Consider the following 23,297-nt stretch of genomic DNA (forward strand, 5'->3'; position numbering starts at 1 on the left):
TCATCCCCATTTTACAGATGAGGTAACTGAGGCACAGAGAAGTTAAGTGACTTGCCCAAAGTCACACAGCTGGCAATTGGCGGAGCCGGGATTTGAACCCATGACCTCTGACTCCCAAGCCCGGGCTCTTTCCACTGAGCCACGCTGCTTCCCATGCTGTTTAATATGTGTCAAGCACTATATTAAGAGCTTGGGAGAGTAGACTCCCAGAATGAGCCCCTTCCTTCCTCTCCCCCTCGTCCCCCTCTCCATCCCCCCATCTTACCTCCTTCCCTTCCCCACAGCCCCTGTGTATATGGATATATGTTTGTACATATTTATTACTCTATTTATTTATTTTACCTGTACATATCTATTCTATTTATTTCATTTTGTTAGTATGTTTGGTTTTGTTCTCTGTCTCCCCCTTTTAGACTGTGAGCCCACGGTTGGGTAGGGACCGTCTCTATATGTTGCCAACTTGTACTTCCCAAGCGCTTAGTACAGTGCTTTGCACACAGTAAGCGCTCAATAAATATGATTGATTGATTGATTGATTGAGAGTAGAATATAATAGAGTAGAATAATAGAGATCCTGTCCAGATCTTACATTCTAGTGGCGGGGAGACCACATTGAAATAAATTACGGATAGAGGAAATGGGAATGTATAAGGATATGGGCATAGGTGCTGTGGGGGTGAGCATGAGGTAAGATTCAAGTGCTTAAGCGTTATCATTTATTCAGTCATATTTATTAATAACTTGCTGTGTGCAGAACACTGTAATAAGCATTTGGTTATCAATCCAAGTATATAGGCAAGGCAGAAGGGAGAGCAAGTAGGGAAAATGAGGACTTCTCTGCATCTCAGTTACCTCGTCTGTCAAATGAGGATTAAAACTGTGAACCTTATGTGGGACAACCTGATTACCTTGTATCTATAACCCAGCTCTTAGAACAGTGCATGGCACGTAGTAAACACTTAACAAATACCTGAGTTGCTATTAGTACACTCCCAAGTACTTAGTAGAGTGCTCAGCACAGAGCACTTAAGAAACACAATTATTATTATAATTATTATTATAATCATAATGATATAAACATTATGCTACTGCATTATATTATAATATTATATATAATATAACAATATATTGTTATTATATTAATTATTATATAATAATAATGTTGGTATTTGCTAAGCACTTGCTATTTGCCAAGCACTGTTCTAAGTGCTGGGGTAGATTCAAGGTAATCAGGTTGTCCAATGCGGGGTTCACAGTCTTAATCCCCATTTTACAGATGAGGGAACTGAGACCCAGAGAAGTTAAGTGACTTGCCCAAAGTCACACAGCTGACAAGTGGAGCAGCTGGGATTTGAACCCACGACCTCTGACTCCAAAGCCCGTGCTCTTTCCACTGAGCCATGCTGCTGTTATCTTTTCTGTAGACTGAAAGCTCTTTGTATGCAGGGAACATATCTGCCAACTCTATTGTATCGTTCTTTTTCAAACACTTATTACAGTGTTCTGCGCACAGTAAGGGCTCAATAAATGTCACCGATTGATCATTCCCATTCTACAGGTGAGGAAACTGAGACACAGGGATATGAAATGATATGCTGATGAACACAGGGCAGACTAATGACAGAGCTGGGATTAGAACCCCAATCTCCTGAGGCCCAGATCCTCGGTCTGTTCCACTATGTTCCATTACTTCTCTTGAAACCTTACCTTCAGAAAATACGTTTCCAAAAAGCTTCATGAGATTGATAAAATGATAAAGGACAGATTCAATCGGCTGTATATTTTGCAAAAGTTTGGCTCTTTCACCTGTGTTGTTTATTTACATGTGTTTTAAAGAGATTGAATCCCTCCAACCAGAGTCGTATACAGTGGCTGGATTAGTTTTCGAGTATTCGTTTGATAAAATGATAAAGGGCGGATTCAATCGGCTGTATACTTTGCAAAAGTTTGGCTCTTTCACCTGTGTTGTTTATTTACATGTGTTTTAAAGAGATTGAATCCCTCCAGCCAGAGTCGTATACAGTGGCTGGATTAGTTTTCGAGTATTCATTTCATATTTAATTTTGCAGATGAACCTTCATCAAATCGAGACTTTCAGAGTCACAGCAGAAGTCTCAGGACTCATAAGAATGACTTCAGACATTGCTGCATTACAGCACAATTAAATTTAATCTTTTCCCCCTTAGCTCTTGGTTACACGGCAGTAAAAAATAAATCTAATTTTTCTATTGCAGATGCAAGCTCTCATGCTTTCATATTTCTCTTCTCTTAAAACACCCACTTACTGTAAATTTCATTTTCTCTCTGAATCAGAACACAAAAAGCACCACATTTTTCTATTGGATCTTTTGTGGGGGTGGGGAAGGTATCTGGGGATAATGTATTTGAGGGCAAGAAAAAGGTAAATCTAAAGAGATAAGTCCAAATAAATGGTTCAGAAGGATCTGTCTGTTATGTCCTTCGACTTGCTAAATATTTCTCTGTTCATCTGCTGCTGGGAAATAAGAGTACATAGTGATGCAAGTGCTTCTCTTTGCTAATTCTTCTCTGCAACAGTCATAAATGAGGTAATTTGACATTGTCTAGGGGAAAATGGTATTTTCTTTTAAACTGTTGCCATGAAACATCTTGCTTTTACCAGAGAAAATATGACATTAAGGGGTAAGATGGAATGAAAGAGACTTCCAGCTTTAGGGCATGGAGCCCAAACATTTAAAACAGGTTCAGTTGCATCTGCCAAATAACCGGATGGGATAAATTCTTTCACAAGGCAGGCAAGCAGGTGAGAAACCATTGCAAATAATGTGCATGAAGTGATTCTTTCCCCAAACCACGGGTTCGATCAACTGGTGGTATTTATAGAGCACTTACTGTCTACAGAGCCCTGTACTAAGGATTTGGGATAGTGCAAATCAATCAATCAATCAATGGTATTTATTGAGTAGTGACTATATGCAGAGCACTGTACTAAACGCTTGAGGGAAAGGACAGTTCAGTAGAGTGAGTAGACATGATGAGTTTACAGACTACATTGGGATGCAAACGTTAAGATGAATTGCAGATAGGGGAAATAGTAAAGTCTTTGGTTATGGACAAAAGTGAGTTGTCACACAAACTAGGCTATATTGTACTCTTCAGCCCTTAGTACAGTGTTTTGAACACAGTAAATGCTCAATAAAGAAAGAACACGGGCCTGGAATTCAGTGGAACTGGGTTCTAATCCTGCCTCTCCCACTTGTCTGTTGTGTGACCTCGGGCAAATCACTTAATAATAATAATTATGATGATAGTAGGACTGTGATAGATGCAAGCAAATTGGGTTGGATAATAATAATAATGGCATTTATTAAGCGCTTACTATGTGCAAGGCACTGTTCTAAGCGCTGGTGATCAGGTAAGCAAGGTGATCAGGTTGTCCCACGTGGGGCTCACAATCTTCATCCCCATTTTACAGATGAGGGAACTGAGGCCCAGAGAAGTTAAATGACTTGCCCAAAGTCACACAGCTGACAAGTGGCAAGTGGCAGAGCCAGTGGCAGAGCCAGTGGCAGAGCCAGGATTCGAACTCATGACCTCTGGCTCCAAAGTCCATGCTCTTTCCACTGAGCCACAATGCAGTCCCTGTCTCATGTGGGGCTCACAGTCTCAATCCTCATTTTGCAGGTGAGGTAACTGAGACCAAGAGAAGTGAAGTGACTTGCTCGAGGTCACACAGCCTGGAATGCCCTCCCTCCACACATCTGCCAAGCTAGCTCTTTTCCTCCCTTCAAAGCCCTACTGAGAGCTCACCTCCTCCAGGAGGCCTTCCCAGACTGAGCTCCTTTTTTCCTCTCTTCCTCACCATCCCTCCCACCCTACCTCCTTCCCCTCCCCACAGCACTTGTATATATACTTACACAGATTTATTACTCAATTTTACTTGTACATATTTACTATTCTATTTATTTTGTTCATGATGTGTATATAGCTTTAATTCTATCTGTTCTGATGAATTTGACACCTGTCCACATGTTTTGTTTTGTTGTCTGTCTCCCTCTTCTAGACCGTGAGCCCGCTGTTGGGTAGGGACAGTCTCTATATGTTGCCGACTTGTACTTCCCAAGTGCTTAATACAGTGCTGTGCACATAGTAAGTGCTCAATGAATACTATTGAATGAATGAATGAATGAATGAACATGTGGCGGAACCGGTACTAGAACCCATGACCTTCTGAATCCCAGGCCCTTGCTCTATCCATTACGCCATGCTGCTCCTCCACTTAACTTCTAAGTGCCTCAGTTCTCGCTACTGTAAAATGGGTATTAAATACTGGTTCTCCCTCCTACTTAGACTGTGAGCCCCATCCGGGACAGACGACTGTGTCAGATCTAATTAACTTGTACCTACTAGAGGGCCTAGAGGAGTGTATGACACAAAGTCAGCACTTACCAAATACCATTTTTAAAAAAACAGAACATAGAAGCAACGTGGCTTAGTGGAAAGAGCATGGATTTGGGAGCCAGAGGACCCAGGTTCTAATCCCGGCTCCACCACTTATCTGCTGTGTGATCTTGGGCAAATGGGCCTCAGTTACCTCATCTGTAAAATGGGGATCAAGACTGTGAGTCTGATTATCTTGTCACTACCCCAGCACTTAGTACAGTGCTTGGCACAGAGTAGGTGCTTAACAGATACCTTAAAAAAGTACATATTTACTATTCTATTTACTTTGTTAATGATGTTCAAACCTTGTCCTCTCCCTGACTTTTCCATCTCTGTTGACGGCACTACCATCCTTCCCGTCTCACAAGCCCGCAACCTTGGTGTCATCCTCGACTCCGCTCTCTCATTCACCCCTCACATCCAAGCCGTCACCAAAGCCTGCCGGTCTCAGCTCCGCAACATTGCCAAGATCTGCCCTTTCCTCTCCATCCAAACTGCTACCCTGCTCATTCAAGCTCTCATCCTATCCCGTCTGGACTACTGCACCAGCCTTCTCTCTGATCTCCCATCCTCGTGTCTCCTTCCACTTCAGTCCATACTTCATGCTGCTGCCCGGATTATCTTTGTCCAGAAACACTCTGGGCATATTACTCCCCTCCTCAAAAACCTCCAGTGGCTACCAATCAATCTGCGCATCAGGCAGAAACTCCTCACCCTGGGCTTCAAGGCTGTCCATCACCTCGCCCCCCTCCTACCTCACCTCCCTTCTCTCCTTCTCCAGCCCAGCCCGCACCCTCCGCTCCTCCGCCACTAATCTCCTCACCGTACCTCGTTCTCGCCTGTCCCGCCATCGACCCCCGGCCCACGTCAGCCCCCGGGCCTGGAATGCCCTCCCTCTGCCCATCCGCCAAGCTAGCTCTCTTCCTCCCTTCAAGGCCCTGCTGAGAGCTCACCTCCTCCAGGAGGCCTTCCCAGACTGAACCCCTTCCTTCCTCTCCCCCTTCTCCCCCTCTCCATCCCCCCTTCTTACCTCCTTCCCTTCCCCCCCGCACCTGTATATATGTATATATGGTTGTACATATTTATTACTCTATTTATTTATTTATTTTACTTGTACATATCTATCCTATTTATTTTATTTTGTTGGTATGTTTGGTTTTGCTCTCTGTCTCCCCCTTTTAGACTGTGAGCCCACTGTTGGGTAGGGACTGTCTCTATGTGTTGCCAATTTGTACTTCCCAAGCGCTTAGTACAGTGCTCTGCACATAGTAAGCGTTCAGTAAATATGATTGATGATAAATACGATTGATGATGTGCATCTAGCTTTATTTCTATTTATTCTGATGACTTCACACCTGTCCACATGTTTTGTTTTGTTGTCTGTCCCCCTCTTCTAGACTGTGAGCCCGCTGTTGGGTAGGGACCGTCTCTATATGTTGCCAACTTGTACTTCCCAAGCTCTTAGTACAGTGCTCTGCACATAGTAAGTGCTCAATAAAAACGATTAAATGAATGAATGAATGATTGATTCATGGGATGTACCGTCTTTGTGGGGAACAGTTTGGGATAAGGCAGAGTAAAGTACAAGAGCACTGTAGACTCCTCTTTCACTGTAGTGTAAAGCTCTGGGAGGACAGCATGGTTTCCAGGTCTGCCATATGTCTGCTCTGTGATCCTGGGCAAGTCACTTCCCTCATCTGTAAAATGGAGATTAATAATAATGATGATATTTATTAAGCGCTTACAACCTGCCGGGCACTGCACTCAACGCTGGACACTGTACTAAGTGCTGTGAGCCCCACGTGGGACAGGAACTGTGTCCAATCTGACTTTTTTGTATCCACCCCAGCGCTTAGTACAGTCCTTGGCACATAGTAAGTGCGTAATAAATATTATTATTATTATCACTATTATTACATACCATAAGCACTTGAAAGGCCGCAATATCAGTACACAGATATAATCCTTTACTCCACGAAGAAGCACCATGGCTCAGTGGAAAGAGCACGGGCTTTGGAGTCAGAGATCATGGTTTCAAATCCTGGCTCTGCCAACTATCAGCTGTGTGACTTTGGGCAAGTCACTTCACTTCTCTGTGCCTCAGTTCCCTCATCTGTAAAATGGGGATTAAGACTGTGAGCCCCACGTGGGACAACCTGATCACCTTGTAACCTCTCCAGTGCTTAGAACAGTGCTTTGCACTTAGTAAGCGCTTAATAAATGCTATTATTATTATTATTATTATCGACGGCATAAGACAAGATGATTGGGGAGATGTGAACAGAACAGTTTTGTAGAAGAAAGGGGAGATACTGGAGGCAGGGAGACCTGTGAGAAGGTTGTCACAGCAGTCAAGGCTGGATATTATAAGTTGTGTACCTTCTAAAACAGAGGAGTGAAACAGTAAAGGGAGAAGCAAGACAGATAAGGAAAAAAAAATCAAGCTAGCAGAGGAAACTCAAGGAATTGCCTGTAGAGAAATAAAACTGAAGCAGTTTCAAGTAGATTTCAAGAATCCAATTCATTTGGTGCTGTTTAGTGATTCGGCCATTTAACAACAGTGAAAGAAAAATTTTCAGGAATTATGTTTAGGTTTGAAATGAGTATATTTCAACTCAAGGCAAATTCCAATTCAGGATGCACTCAAGTAGATTTGAGTAATATTTCTGCCACACAAATCCAAATTTCTAATTCTATCATATTACTTTACCATTATTACATTTTGTATTCATCAATGAATTACAAATGTGACAAAGACAAATGCTCTCATAAGCACTTATGCCCAATTCTTTTGTCCCAATATAGCATAACTAAATAAAATGATTGTTTTACAATTTAAGTTAAATGTGCATACTTTGACAATCTTTAACTGAATTTCTTGTGGGCTTAAGGCACATGCTACTGTTAAGATATTTAATCAAGAAAACATAATGGATTCAGTTAACTAGAAAAAAAGCCATAGCCATTTTTCTCTCAATAGTACAGCTACATCATTCCATCAATCATATTTATTGAGTGCTTACTGTGTGCGGAGAGCACTGTACTAAGCATTTGGGAGAGTACAACAGAAACAAGTAACTGTATTTACTAGCATTGTTGTCTATTTACCCCCTCATCTAGACTGTGAGCTTGTTGTGAGAAGGGAATGTCACTGTTTATTGTTGTATTGTACTTTCCCAAGTGTTTAGTACAGTGCTCATAGTAAGCGCTTAATAAATATGGTTGAATGAATGAATGAAGATACGGTCCTAGATGTCAGAGGATCTGGGTTCTAATCCCAGCTCCACCACTTGTCAGCCATGTGATCTTGGGTTAGTCACTTAACTTCTCGATGCCTTAGTTCCTCATCAGTAAAATGGAAATTAAGACTGTGAGCCATAGGTACATATTTATAATTTGATTTATAGTAATGATGTGCAAATACCTATAATTCTATTTATTTATATTGATGCGATTGATGCCTGTTTACATGTTTTGATGTCTGTCTCCTACCCCTCTTCAAATGCTGTCGAGTCTTCCTCTTCCTCCCTTCAAGGCCCTACTGAGAGCTCACCTCCTCCAGGAGGCCTTCCCAGACTGAGCCCCCTCCTTCCTCTCCCCCCTCCATCCCCCCACCTTACCTCCTTCCCCTCCCCACAGCACCTGTAAATATGTATATATGTTTGTATGTATTTATTATTCTATTTTACTAGTACATATTCTATTTATTTTATTAATATATTTTGTTTTGTTCTCTGTCTCCCGCTTCTAGACTGTAAGCCCACTGTTGGGTAGTGACCGTCTCTATATGTTGCCAACTTGTACTTCCCAAGCGCTTAATACAGTGCTCTGCACACAGTAAGTGCTCAATAAATACGATTGAATGAATGAATGAGTCATTTCCGTTCCGTAGCAACTCCTTTGACATCCTCTCCTCAGAACATCCCATCTTGTCATAAAGTCATTCTGGTATGTGTCTCCATAAAGGTCTCTTGGTAAAGATATGGAAGTGTTTCACCATTGCCATTAAATCTCTGCCATTGTCTTTGATCAATATTTTGATCACTTTGTCATCCACCTTTGACTCTTTCCAGTGCCTCTGTTGCCCAACCCCAGGTGAGTCGACTCTGTTACATATGTACTTATTCTAGGGATATTAAAGGTAATGATAATAATAATAATGATGGCATTTATCAAGCACTCACTATTTGCAAAGCACTGTTCTAAGCACTGGGGAGTTTACAAGGTGATTAGGTCGTCCCACGTGGGGCTCACAGTCTTAACCCCCATTTTACAGATGAGGTAACTGAGACTCAGAGAAATTAAGTGACTTACCCAAAGTCACACAGCTGACAAGTGGCGGAGCTGGAATTTGAACCGATGACCTCTGACTCCAAAGCCCGTGCTCTTTCCACTGAGCCACGCTGCTCTGCCTCTATGTATATATAAAAGTATATGTATTTATGTATACATACAGGTACCTATTGATTCCTCTATCTTTCAAATCCCTTCAGATTTTGCAGTAGCAGCAGTGGTAATAGTGCACTGGTATTGGTGATATTAGGAGTTTAGGATATTAGGAGTAGAAGAACTTATTCAGACTGAGCCCCTTCCTTCCTCTCCCCCTCGTCCCCCTCTCCATCCCCCCATCTTACCTCCTTCCCTTCCCCACAGCACCTGTATATATGTATATATGGTTGTACATGTTTATTACTCTATTTATTTATTTATTTATTTATCTTACTTGTACATTTCTATCCTATTTATTTTATTTTGTTGGTATGTTTGGTTCTGTTCTCTGTCTCCCCCTTTTAGACTGTGAGCCCACTTGGGTAGGGACTGTCTCTATGTGTTGCCAATTTGTACTTCCCAAGCGCTTAGTACAGTGCTCTGCACATAGTAAGCGCTCAATAAATACGATTGATTGATTGATTGATTGATTGATTATTAGCAGCGTGGCTCAGAGAAGCAACATGTCTCAGTGGAAAGAGCACAGGCTTTGGAGTCAGAGGTCATGGGTTCAGATCCCAACTCCGCCAATTGTCAGCTGTGTGACTTTGGGCAAGTCACTTCACTTTTCTGGGCCTCAGTTACCTCATCTGTAAAATGGGGATGAAGACTGTGAGCCCCCTGTGGGACAACCTGATCACCTTGTAACCTCCCCAGCTCTTAGAACAGTGCTTTGCACATAGGAAGCACTTAATAAATGGGTTCTAACAGTCATGGGTTCTAATACCGGCTCTGCCACATGTCTGCTGTATGACCTTGGTCAAGTCACTTCTCTGGGCCTCAGTTACTTCATCTATAAAATGGGGATGAAGACTGGTTCTCCAAGTTCCTCCTGGGCCCGTCCACCTTGGGGAATGCCTTAGGTGTGCTTTGGTCAGAAGCTGTGAGAGCCTTGGATGCCCAGAAAATCGGGGGTGGGGGTGGAGGGGACACCCCTAATGTGATATTCACGGGTGTCACTCAATACTGAGCCCCCTTTTTCCTCTCCTCCTCCCCATCCCCCCCCAACTCCTTCCCCTCCCACAGCACATATAAATATTTGTACAGATTTATTACTATATTTTACTTGTACATATTTACTATTCTGCTTATTTTGTTAATGATGTGCATATACCTTTAATTCTATTTGTTCTGACGATTTTGACACCTGTCTACATATTTTTTCAGATTTATTACTATATTTTACTTGTACATATTTACTATTCTGCTTATTTTGTTAATGATCATCATCATCATCATCAATCGTATTTATTGAGCGCTTACTATGTGCAGAGCACTGTACTAAGCGCTTGGGAAGTACAAATTGGCAACATATAGAGACAGTCCCTACCCAACTGTGGGCTCACAGTCTAAAAGGGGGAGACAGAGAACAAATCAAACATACTAATAAAATAAATAGAATAGATATGTACAAATAAAATAAATAAATAAATAGAGTAATAAATATGTACAAACATATATACATATATACAGGTGCTGTGTATAGTAATAGGATCATATCTATTAACTCTACTCTCCAGTGCTTAGTTCAGTGCTGGCACATGATAAGCACCTAACAAATATAAAAAAATCATTATTTTTACTGTTACGGTTGACTTGAAAACAACTTGTAATTGCCTATCTTAACAAATATAAAAAATCATTATTTTTACTGTTACGTTTGACTTGAAAACAATTTGTAATTGCCTATCTTTGTAAACCAATAAAGAAGAGTCCATTGTAGGATCATATCTATTAACTCTACTCTACTCTAATGATGTGCATATACCTTTAATTCTATTTGTTCTGACGATTTTGACACCTGTCTATATATTTGTACAGATTTATTACTATATTTTACTTGTACGTATTTACTATTCTGCTTATTTTGTTAATGATGTGCATATACCTTTAATTCTATTTGTTCTGACGATTTTGACACCTGTCTACATGTTTTGTTTTGTTGTCTGTCTCCCCCTTCTAGACTGTGAGCCTGTTGTTGGGTAGAGACCGTCTCTATATGTTGCCAACTTGTACTTCCGAAGCACTTAGTACAGTACCCTGCACACAGTAAGCACTCAGTAGATACAATTGAGTGAATGAATGAATAAATGCCATCATTATTATTATTAAGTCCCACTTGGTACTGTAGTAGGATTTTGCAAATAATGATGCTGATGGTATTTGTTAAGTGCTTACTATGTGATAGGCACTGTACTAAGTGCTAAGGTGGATACAGGCAAATTGAGTAGGACACAGTCCCTGTCCATTGGGGTGCTCACAGTCTCAATCCCCATTTGACAGGTGAGGGAACTGAGGCACAGAGAAGTGAAGTGACTTGCCCAAGGTCACACAGCAGACACGTGGTGGGTCTTTGTGATGCCCTCCCTTGCCCTCAACATTGTGAAACTTCATAGTTATAGAAACAGTATTTATTAAGTGCTTACTCTATGAGGAGCACTGTACTGAGCTCTGGGAGGAAATACACACACAGGTGAAAGTTAGATATAGTCCTAATCCTTCAAAGAGCTCCCAATATACAAGTAATTGAGGGGAAATAATAATAGTAATAATAATAATTATTATTATATACTATTATATATTATATTATTATTATTATTATGGTTATATTGTTATGATTAATATAGTTTATAATTGTTAAGTGCTTACTAAATGCCAGGCACTGTGCTAAGCTCTGGGGTGGATACACCCAAATTCATCCTCCCTCCCAACCCCACAGCAGATATGTATATATAATTTATTTATTTATTCATCTATTTATTTATATTAATATCTGTCTCCTCCCTCTAGACTGTGAGCTTGTTGTGAGCAGGAATGTGTCTGTTTGTTGTTATATTGTACTCTCCTAAGCGCTTAGTACAGTCCTTTGCACACAGTAAATACTCGATAAATATGTTTGAATGAATGAATGAATGAATAGGGCTCAGTCTTAACCCCCATGTTCCAGAAGAGGGAACTGAGGCCCGGAGAAGTGAAGTGACTTGCCCAAGGCCACACAGCTGATAAGTGGCGGAGTCAGGATTAGAACCCATGACCCTGTGACTCCCAAACCAGTGCTCTAACTAGTCCACCATGGGGCAACAGATACATAAAGAAACAATCAAAACACCAACCAATATAAAAGACAAAGACAGCCATATGTACAAGAAAAGAGGCAACTTCTTTCTGCATCATATACATATTTGGATTTGTGACCTGTGGATATTTGATATTCACCCCACCCCCAACCCCATGGCACTTATGTACATATCTTTCAATTCTATCTTATGAGTTATTTATTCATATCAACATCTGTCCCCTCCTCTGGACTGGAAGCATGTTATAGGCAGGGAACGTGTCTCCTAATTATCTTGCATTGTACTGTCTCAAGCGCTTAGGACCGTGCTCTGCAAGGAGTAAGTGCTCAATAAATACTATTGATTGATTGATTAAGTGACTTGCCCAAGATCACACAGCAGTCAAATGATAATAATAATAATAATTAACAATAATAATGGCATTTATTAAGTGCTTACTATAAGAGAAGCAGCATGGCTCAGTGGAAGGAGCCCGGGCTTTGGAGTCAGAGGTCATGGGTTCAAATTCCGGCTCCGCCAATTGTCGGCTGTGTGACTTTGGGCAAGTCACTTAACTTCTCTGGGCCTCAATTACCTCATCTGTAAAATGGGGATTAAGACTGTGAGCCCCCCATGGGACAGCCCCTTCCTTCCTCTCCCCCTCGTCCCCCTCTCCATCCCCCCCATCTTACCTCCTTCCCTTCCCCACAGCATCTGTATATATGTTTGTACATATTTATTACTCTTTTTATTTATTTATTTTACTGGTACATATCTATTCTATTTATTTTATTTTGTTAGTATGTTTGGTTTTGTTCTCTGTCTCCCCCATTTAGACTGTGAGCCCACTGTTGGGTAGGGACTGTCTCTATATATTGCCAACTCGTACTTCCCAAGCGCTTAGTACAGTGCTCTGTACACAGTAAGCGCTCAATAAATACAATTGATTGATTGATTGATTGACAACCTGATCACCTTGTCTCTCCCCCAGCGCTTAGAACAGTGCTTTGCACATGGTAAGCGCTTAATAAATGCTATTATTATTATTATTATTATTATTATTATTATTGTTATTATTATTCTCTGGGCCTCGGTTTCCTCATCTGTAAAATGGGGATTAAGAGTGTAAGCCCCATGGGGGACAGGGATTGGGTCCAACCTGATTAAATTGTATCTACCCCAGCGCATAGAACAGTCCTGAGCATCTGGTCAGCAGTTAACAAGTATCGCAATTATCATCAGTCGGGGAAAACGGAGGCGCCAGAAACAGAGGCGGGGAAAATGTTGTGTGGGTGGTGCCAGACATCTTAGGGAGATGAAGAAGGGAGAGTGGAATATGCAGAAAGCAGTAGCTGCTAATTAGAGCTGAAAAAAGGTTTCCTTTTCAACATCATTAGTTCACTGTGTGATGATGGAAAAAAATTATAGAGGATGGTTCGGAAAATTGAGGGAGCTGACTGGATCCTAGCTGTGCTGCTAAGAACAGTGCTTTGCACATAGAGAAACAGCGTGGCTCAGTGGAAAGAACACGGGCTTTGGAGTCAGAGGTCATGGGTTCAAATCCCACCTCCACCAACTGTCAGCTGTGTGAGTATGGGCAAGTCACTTAACTTCTCTGTGCCTCAGATCCCTCATCTGTCAAATGGGGATTAAGACGGTGAGCCCCCCCGTGGGACAACCTCATCACCTTGTAACCCCCCCAGTGCTTAGAACAGTGCTTTGCACATAGTAAGTGCTTAATAAATACCATCATTATTATTATTATTATTATAGTAAGCTCTTAGCAAATACCATTATTATTAATAGTAAAACCACTTGTAATTCAATTGCATAATTTTTCATGGTGTGGAACTATGAACACAATGTAAAAAGCACATTGGAAGATCATTGTTTCATCTTGGGTCCAGCTTGATTATCTTATAACTATTCCAGTTCTCAAAATGGGGCCTGGCACATAGTAAGTGCTAAACAAAAACCAAAATTATCTGCATATGTTAACAAAGATGCACCTGTAACATTGGAAGTTTGGAGGCTTTAACCTCAATAACCGCTAAACACTGGAATGATCATCATCATCATCATCATCATCAATCACATTTATTGAGCGCTTACAATGTGCAGAGCACTGTACTAAGTGCTTGGGAAGTACAAATAGGCAGCATATAGAGACAGTCCCTACCCGACAGTGGGCTCACAGTCTAAAAAGGGGAGACAGAGAACAAAACCAAACATACTAACAAAATAAAATAAATAGAATAGATATGTACAAGTAAAATAAATAAATAAATAAATAAATAAATAAATAGAGTAATAAATATGTACAAACATATATACATATATACAGGTGCTGTGGGGAAGGGAAGGAGGTAAGATGGGGGGGATGGAGAGGGGGACGAGGGGGAGAGAAAGGAAGGGGCTCAGTCTGGAAAGGTCTCCTGGAGGAGGTGAGCTCTCAGTAGGGCCTTGAAGGGACTAAGATAGCTAGCTTGGCGGATGGGCAGAGGGATGATCATATGATTACAATTTGTACTTCCCAAGCGCTTAGTACAGTGCTCTGCACATAGTAAGCGCTCAATAAATACGATTGATTGATTGATTGATTGATTGATTACAATATGATCAGATCTGACCCATTCTCTATCCTACACAGGGCTCATAGTCTAAGAGGGAAGGAATAGCAGTTCTGTTTTATTGTGTTTTTTAATAGTATTTGTTAAGTGCTTGCTATGTGCCAGGCACTGTACTAAGCACTGGGGTGGAAACAGGACAATCAGATTGGACACAGTCCCTGCCAGTATGTTGTTAGCAGGGAGTGTATCTATTTACTGTTATATTGCCCTCTTCCAAACACTTAATACAGTGCTTTGCACTCAGTAAGCGCCCAGTAACTATGATGGAATGAATGAATGCATTGGGCTCACAGTCTTAATCCCCATTTTTCAGATGAGATAACTGAGGGACAGAGCAGTGAAGTGACCCACCCAAGGTCACGCAGCAGAAAAGTTGCAGAGCCAGGATGAGAACCCAGGTCCTCCTGATTCCCAGGCCCGGGATCTATCCACTAGACCATGCTGAAGCACTTAACAAATAACGATTATTATTATTATGACTATCTCCCCCTCTAGACTTGCTGTGGGCAGAGAATAAGAAGGAGGGTGGTTTAGTAGAGGAAAGAGCATGGGCTTGCGAGTCAGAGGACACGGGTTCTAATCCCAGTTCTGCCACTTGCCTGCTGTGTAATCTTGGGCAAGCTACTTGACTTCTCTGTGTCCCAGTTGCCTCATCGGTAAAATGGGAATTAAATAATAATAACAAATAAATAATGATGGCATTTACTAAGCGCTTACTATGTGCAAATCACTGAATTAAGACCATCAGCCCTACGTGGCACAACTTGATTACCTTGCATCTACCCCAGCACTTTAGACTATGAGCCCACTGTTGGGTAGGGACTGTCTCTATATGTTGCCATCTTGTACTTCCCAAGCGCTTAGTACAGTGCTCTGCACACAGTAAGCACTCAATAACTACGACTGATTGATTGATTGATTAGAACAGGGTGCGGCACATAGTAAGTGCTTAATAAATAACTCTATTATTATTATTATGTGTCCACTGTTGTATTGTACTCTCCCAAGTGCTTAGTTCAGTGCTTTGCCCACAGTGAGCTTTCAGTAAATATGATTGAATTGGATGAATAATAACAAAAACAGTAATAATAATAATACAGTAATATATGAAAATAATATACCATTCATCACCAAATCTGCTGTTACCAGGACAGAGAAAAAATACCCGATGAGTTAAGTAAGCCTGGCTGTTAAATTAGATGTATAGAATCAGAGGAGTAGTAATAGTATTCATTAGCACTTACAAGGTGCAAAGCATTGTACTGAATGCTGGGAGAGAATACACAGTTGGGAATATCCACTGTTGGGAATGTTGGGAATGTCCCTGTCCCTTGGGGGCTCACAATCTAACAAAAGAGTGTACACTGCTAGTGCTTTGCACATAGTAAGCACTTAATAAATGCCATCATTATTATTAAGGTGTTTACAGTGAGGGAAACGGGTTTTTTTTTAATGCACATGAATTAGCGTCATTTTTAAAAAAATCTTAATCTTTTATTCTTGATACACCTTATTTGATCATGCAAGTGACTGCGCAGAAGGAGGTAATGGTCAACCTCTTCTGGATTTTTGCCAATAAACTCTGTAGATCCAGACTTTTTACTTTAATTTTTTTCATTTTTAGATCTATTTCAGCCCATTTTTGAGTCTTGGGTATGCACTAATGGGAAACTATAGTTAATTTAGGGCCCTTTCACTTAACACTCTATTTTCATGGAATCAATTAAGAGCTCAAACTAGGGATTTTCAGTAGTTAAATTTAGATGTGCCACCCCTTGCAGCTTTAGATGTGTTTCATCCTGCTCCCTGGCCTTAATATATTTCCCAGGGTGGGGAGGGAGGTAGAGTCCTGAGATTTTACCTCAGGACTGTTTCTAACTTCTAGAAGGGTATTAAGTGGGATCTTGTCTTTTATGCTGTGGAGTCGTCTCCGACCCATAGCAACGCCATGGACACATCTCTCCCAGAACACCCCACCTCCATCTGCAATTGTTCTGGTAGTGGATCCACAGAGTTTTCTTGGTAAAAGTCCAGACGTGGTTGACCATCACCTCTTTCTGCACAGTCAACATGAGTCTCCACCCTCGACTCTCTCCCATATCATTGCTGCCTAGCACGGGTGAGTTTTGACTTGTAGCGGATTGCCTTCCACTCGCTAGCCACTGGCCAAGCTAAGAATGGAATGGGTAGGCCTCTGCTTGGCTCTCCCCCCCGTAGCTGAGACTGGTAATAATTATAATAATAATAATGATGGCATTTGTTAAGCGCTTACTATGTGCGAAGCACTTTTCTAAGTGCTGGAGGGATGCAAGGTGATCAGGTTGTCCCACGTGGGGCTCACAGTCTTAATCCACATTTTAGAGATGAGGGAACTGAGATACAGAGAAGTGAAGTGACTTGCCCAAAGTCACACAGCTGACACGTGGCAGAGCTGGGATTAGAACCCATGACCTCTGACTCCCAAGCCCGTACTCTTTCCACTGAGCCACACTTTTCTCCGCTTCTGGTAGAGGACTGGAAACTCTCCAGGTGCGATCCTGAGAGGGAAGCTTGGGAGAGCACAGTATAACAATTTAGCAGACACATTCCCTGCCCACAGCGAGTCTAGAGGGGGAGACATTCATTCGTATAAATGAATAAATTACAGATATGGACATAAAAGATATGGACATATGTGCTGTGGGCCTGGGATGAGTAACGAAGTGCTTAAGGGATATATGGCCAAGAGCATAAGCAATGGTGAGGGAAGTGTGGATGGTGAAAGGAGGGCTTAGTCAGGGGAGGCCTCTTAGAGATGTGATTTAAATAAGGCTCTGAAGGTTGGGAGAATAGTGGACTATTTAATGTCAAGGGGGAGGGAGTTCCAGGTCTGAAGGAGACAATAATAATAATGATAATAATAATGATAATAATAATAATAATAATGGCATTTATTAAGCACTTACTATGTGCAAAGCAAGACTGAGGTACAGTAAGTGCGTGCACTGTGGGGAGGGATTGTCTCTATTTGTTGCTGCACTGTACTTCCCAAGCGATCAGCACAGTGCTCTGCACACAGTAGGTGCTCAATAAATACAATGGAATGAATGACGTAGGTTGACAGTAAAGGAGCAGATTATTAGATTGCTGTAGGAGATCGACAAGCTAAGGTAGGCCTCCTTTCCTCTTCTCCCACTCCCTAGCTTGCTCCCTCTATTCATCCCCCTTCCCAGCCCCACACTACTTATGTCCACATCTGGCACTGATTTATTTCTATTAATGTCTGTCTCCCCCCCTAGACTGTAACCTTGTTGTGGACAGGGAATGTGTCTCTTTATTGTTCTATTGTCCTCTCCCAAGTGCTTAGTACAGTGGTCTGCACACAGTAAGCACTCAATAAGTACGATTGCATGAATGAATGAATGAATGATTGACTGAGGAACAGATAGCTGATTGAGCACCTAATAGCAGTTAGTAAGGAGTTCCTGTTTTCTTATAGATTTCCCAGGACAGACAATCCACCAGTCCTCCAGGAGCCTGTTTTAGTCTCCTCTTACCCTTGCTTAGGATTACAATAGGGTAAGGACCAAATTCTTTGGTTTTTCTGCTCCTAGAAACAAGCCACTGTGGCCCTAATAATAATAATGATAATAATAATAATAATTATAGTATTTGTTAAGCACTTATTGTGTGCCAGGAACTGTACTAACTGTACTAACTGCCAGGCACTACCGTCCTTCCTATCTCACAAGCCCGCAACCTTGGTGTCATCCTCGACTCCACTCTCTCGTTCACCCCTCACATCCAAGCCGTCACCTAAACCTGCCGGTCTCACCTCCGCAACATTGCCAAGATCCGCCCTTTCCTCTCCATCCAAACCACTACCCTTCTCGTTCAATCTCTCATCCTATCCCGTCTGGATTACTGTATCAGCCTCCTCTCCGATCTCCCATCCTCCTGCCTCTCCCCACTTCAATCCATACTTCACGCTGCTGCCCAGATTGTCTTTGTTCAGAAACGCTCTGGGCATGTTACTCCCCTCCACAAAAATCTCCAGTGGCTACCAATCAACCTATGCATCAGGCAAAAACTCCTCACCCTGGGCTTCAAGGCTGTCCATCCATCCCCTCGCCCCCTCCTACCTCACCTCCCTTCTCTCCTTCTACAGCCCAGCCCACACCCTCCGCTCCTCTGCCTCTAATCTCCTCACCGTGCCTCGTTCTCACCTGTCCCACCATCGATCCGTGGCCCACGTCCTCCCCCTGGCCCGGAATGCCCTCCTTCCCCACATCCGCCAAGCTAGCTCTCTTCCTCCCTTCAAGGCCCTACTGAGAGCTCACCTACTCCAGGAGGCCTTCCCAGACTGAGGCCCCTCCTTCCTCTCGCCCTCCTCCCCCTCCCCATCCCCCCGCCTTACCTCCTTCCCCTCCCCACAGCACCTGTATATATGTTTGTACGTATTTATTACTCTATTTATTAATTTCTTTATTTTATTTGTACATGTTTATTCTATTTATTTTATTTTGTTAATATGTTTTGTTCTGTTCTCTGTCTCCCACTTCTAGACTGTGAGCCCACTGTTGGGTAGGGACCGTCTCTATATGTTGCCAATTTGTACTTCCCAAGTGCTTAGTATAGTGCTCTGCACACAGTAAGAGCTCAATAAAAATGAATGAATGAATGAATGAATGAATGAATGAATACTAAGCACCTGGGTAGAGACATGCAAATTGGTTTGGACACAGTCCCCATCTCACATGAGGCTCACAGTCTCAATCCCCATTTTCCAGATGAGGTAATTGAGCCCAGAGAAGTGAAGTGACTTGCCCAAGGTCACACAGTAGACAAGGGGCAGAACGAGGATTAGGACCCCCTTCTGAGTCCTCCACTACACTATGCTGTTTCCCCAAGTGAAAAGAGTCCAGAAATAGTAGTCAAGAGACCTGGGTTCTAATCCCAGCTCCATCATTTCCTGACTGGGTGGACTTGGACACTTCCCTGGGCCTCAGTTTCTTCATCTGTAAAGTGGGAATTGAGTACCTGCTCTCCGAACCCTTAACTGGGAAGCGGCATGGCATAATGGATAGAGCACAGGCTTGGGATTCAGAAGATCATGGGTTCTAATCCTGTGTCTGCCACTTATCTGCTGTCTGACCTTAGGCAAGTCACTTTGCTTCTCTGTGCCTCAGTTACCTCCTCTGTGAAATGCGGATTGAGATTGTGAGTCCCACATCGTACTGTGTCCAACTTGATTTACAGGTATCCACCCCAGGGCTTAGTACAGTACCTGGCATATAGTAAGTGCTTAAGAAATACCATTATTTTGTGAGCCCCACACTTTATCCCAGTTAGAGAAGCAAAGTGGCTTAGTGGAAAGAGCACGGTCTTGGGAGTCAGAGGTCATGGGTTCTAATCCCGCTTCCATCACTTGTCAGCGGTGTGAATTTGGGCAAGTCAATTAACTTCTCTGTGCCTCAGTTACCTCAACTGGGGATTAAGACTGTGAGTCCCACGAGGGGCAACCTGATTACCTTGTATCTATCCCAGCGCTTAGAACAGTGCATGGCACATAGTAAGTGCTTAACAAAAGCCATCATTATTATTATTATTATTATTATTATTCTGGGATACTAAACTCTAATAGAGTTCAACTCTTAAAGAGTTATAGTAAACTCTTGACACAGAACACAGTTATTACTGTTATTATCGTTATCATTTCTGTCCAGGAATGCAAGTTACTGTTTAATGTTTCCAGGGGGACTAAATCCCCAAGATAACAGCAGTAAAGCCCATTATGTGGAAATGTTAGGGTGACTTTGAGATGATTGATGCTTATATGAAACTCCATTGCTAGAGTTGACCTGTGGACCCATAGTGGCCTAGTGGATACAGCACGGGCCTCAGAGTCAAAAGGACCTGGGTTCTAATCCCGGCTTTGCCTCTTGTCTGCTGTTTTGACCTTGGGCAAGTCACTTCATTTCTTTGTGCCTCAGTTACCTCATCTGTAAAATGGGGATTAAGACTCAGAGCCCTGGGAGTCCGACCTGATTATCTTGTACCTACCCCAGTGCTCAGAACAGTGCCTGGCACATAATAAGCTTAAGAACTACCAGAATTATACCAAGCCAATTTTTGCAAATATGGAGAAAATACAAATATAATTGTGTGCGTGTTTTGCAGTTACAAGGGTTGTATTGTGAAGGATAAGGATTTATGGTGTACATATCTATAAACAAACTTACATTTCCATTTCTTTAACCATCCAAGTCACTTTGCTGTTGAGACAAAATAGAATGAAAGCAGACTTTAACTGAGTTATGCCTTCTTGTCAGAATCTATTCCTGCCGCAAAGCATACACAAGTGATTTTTGTTTAGGTAAGGCAAGAAAATAAATTCAAGAAGCAGCATGGCATGGTGAGAAAAGCTTGAGCCTGGATCCAATTATTTAATCAATCAATCTTTGATATTTATTGAGCATTTACCATGTGCAGCGTACTGTACTATGTGCTTGGGAGAATACAATATGACAGAGTTGGGGGACATGTTCCCTTCACACAAAGTGCTTTCAGTCGAGAGGGAGAGACAGACGTTGAAATAAAGAAATAAATTATAGATATGTACATAAGTCACATCTCAGGATCGCATCTGGAGAGTTTCCAGTACTCTACCAGTCTCGACTAAGGCAGGGGGAGTCAAACAGAGGCCTATCCATTCCATTCCTAGCTTGGCCAGTGGCTAATGAGTGGTAGGCAATCTGCTACAAGATAAAACTCACCCATGCTGGGCAGCATGGGTCAAAGGCGGAGAGTCCGGTTTACTGCAAGGAGACAGCAGTAATTTCCAGGTAATTACCAGGTAATTCTGGTAAACCGCTTCCGTATTTTTACCAAGAAAACTCTATGGATATACTAACCAGAATGATTGCAGATGGATTCTGGTCATTCTGGGAGAGAGTTGTCAATGACGTCGCTATGGGTCGGACACGACTCTACAGCATAAGAAAACAACAACAATCATATATATAAGTGCTACAGAGCTGTGGGTGGGGTGAATATCAAGTACAAAAGGAATAATAGCAGATATCACAATCCTTATAAAAGAGGGACTATCAACTGTTGGCCAATTCTGTTAAATTCTGGGCTCAGTCTGATTTACCCAACAGACTACTTTTCAATGAAAAGATTCAAATCATCCACCTGTGAGCTTATTTATAATTTCTAGATTTCTTCTTGACTGTAAGCTAATGGTGGGCAGGGATTGTCTCTATTGCTGAGTGGTACTTTCCAAGTGCTTAGTACAGTGCTCTGCACACAGTAAGCGCTCAGTAATAAGATTGAATGTATGAATTTCTACCACCACTCAGCTTGCACACTTTGCTCCTCTAAGGCCAACCTACTCACTGTACCTCGATCTCATCTATCTCACCACTGACCGATCGCCCACATCCTGCCTCTGGCCTGAAAGTCCTCCCTCTTCACATCACCTTGCCCCCTCCTACCTCACCTCCCTTCTCTCCTTCTCCAGCCCAGCCCACACCCTCCACTCCTCTGCCACTCACCTCCTCACTGTACCTCATTCTCGCCTGTCGCGCCGTCAACCCCCGGCTCACATCCTCCCCCTGGCCTGGAATGCCCTCCCTCCGCACATCCACCAAGCTAGCTCTCTCCCTCCCTTCAAAACCCTACTGAGAGCTCACCTCCTCCAAGAAGCCTTCCCAGACTTTTTCTCTTCTCCTTCCCATCCCCCCCACCCTACCTCCTTCCCCTCCCCACAGCACCTGTATACGCATATGTACAGATTCATTACTCTATTTATTTTACTTGTACATATTTACTATTCTATTTATTTTGTTAATGATGTACATTCATGTTGCCAGCTTGTACTTCCCAAGCGCTTAGTACAGTGCTCTGCACACAGTAAGTGCTCAATGAATATGATTGAATGAATTGAATTAAGCTTTAATTCTATTCTGATGACTTGACACCTGTCCATATGTTTTGTTTTGTTGTCTGTCTCCCCCTTCTAGACTGTGAGCCTGTTAGAGGGGCTGCCTCTATATGTCGCCAACATGCACTTCCCAAGCGCTTAGTACAGTGCTCTGCACACAGTAAGTGCTCAATAAATATGATTGAATGAATGAATGAATGAATCCAACAGAGAATCACTCTTCCCGCCGCTTCCCCGCCTTTTTGAAGGCACATCTCCAAAAGGCCTTCCCCGACTAAGCCCTCTTTTCCTGTTTCTCACTCCCTTCTGCATCACCTTTCCCTTATTCATCCCTCCCTCATCTCCATAGCACTTGTGTACATAACCATAGTTTATTCATGTTAATGTCTGTCTCCCCTTTAGTCTGTAAGCTCGTTGTGGTCAGCAAGCATGTCTATCAATTCTTTTATACTGTACTCTCCCAAGAGCTTAGTGAAGTGCTGTATATATGTATATATGGTTGTACATATTTATTTATTTATTACTCTATTTATTTATTTATTTATTTTACTTGTACATTTCTATCCTACTTATTTTATTTTGTTGGTATGTTTGGTTCTGTTCTCTGTCTCCCCCTTTTAGACTGTGAGCCCACTGTTGGGTAGGGACTGTCCCTATGTGATGCCAATTTGTACTTCCCAAGCGCTTAGTACAGTGCTCTGCACATAGTAAGCGCTCAATAAATACGATTGATTGATTGATTGATTGATTGATTGCTGTATATGTAGTAAGTAC

This window comes from Tachyglossus aculeatus, chromosome 5 (genome assembly GCF_015852505.1).
Source record: "Tachyglossus aculeatus isolate mTacAcu1 chromosome 5, mTacAcu1.pri, whole genome shotgun sequence".
Taxonomy (NCBI): domain Eukaryota; kingdom Metazoa; phylum Chordata; class Mammalia; order Monotremata; family Tachyglossidae; genus Tachyglossus; species Tachyglossus aculeatus.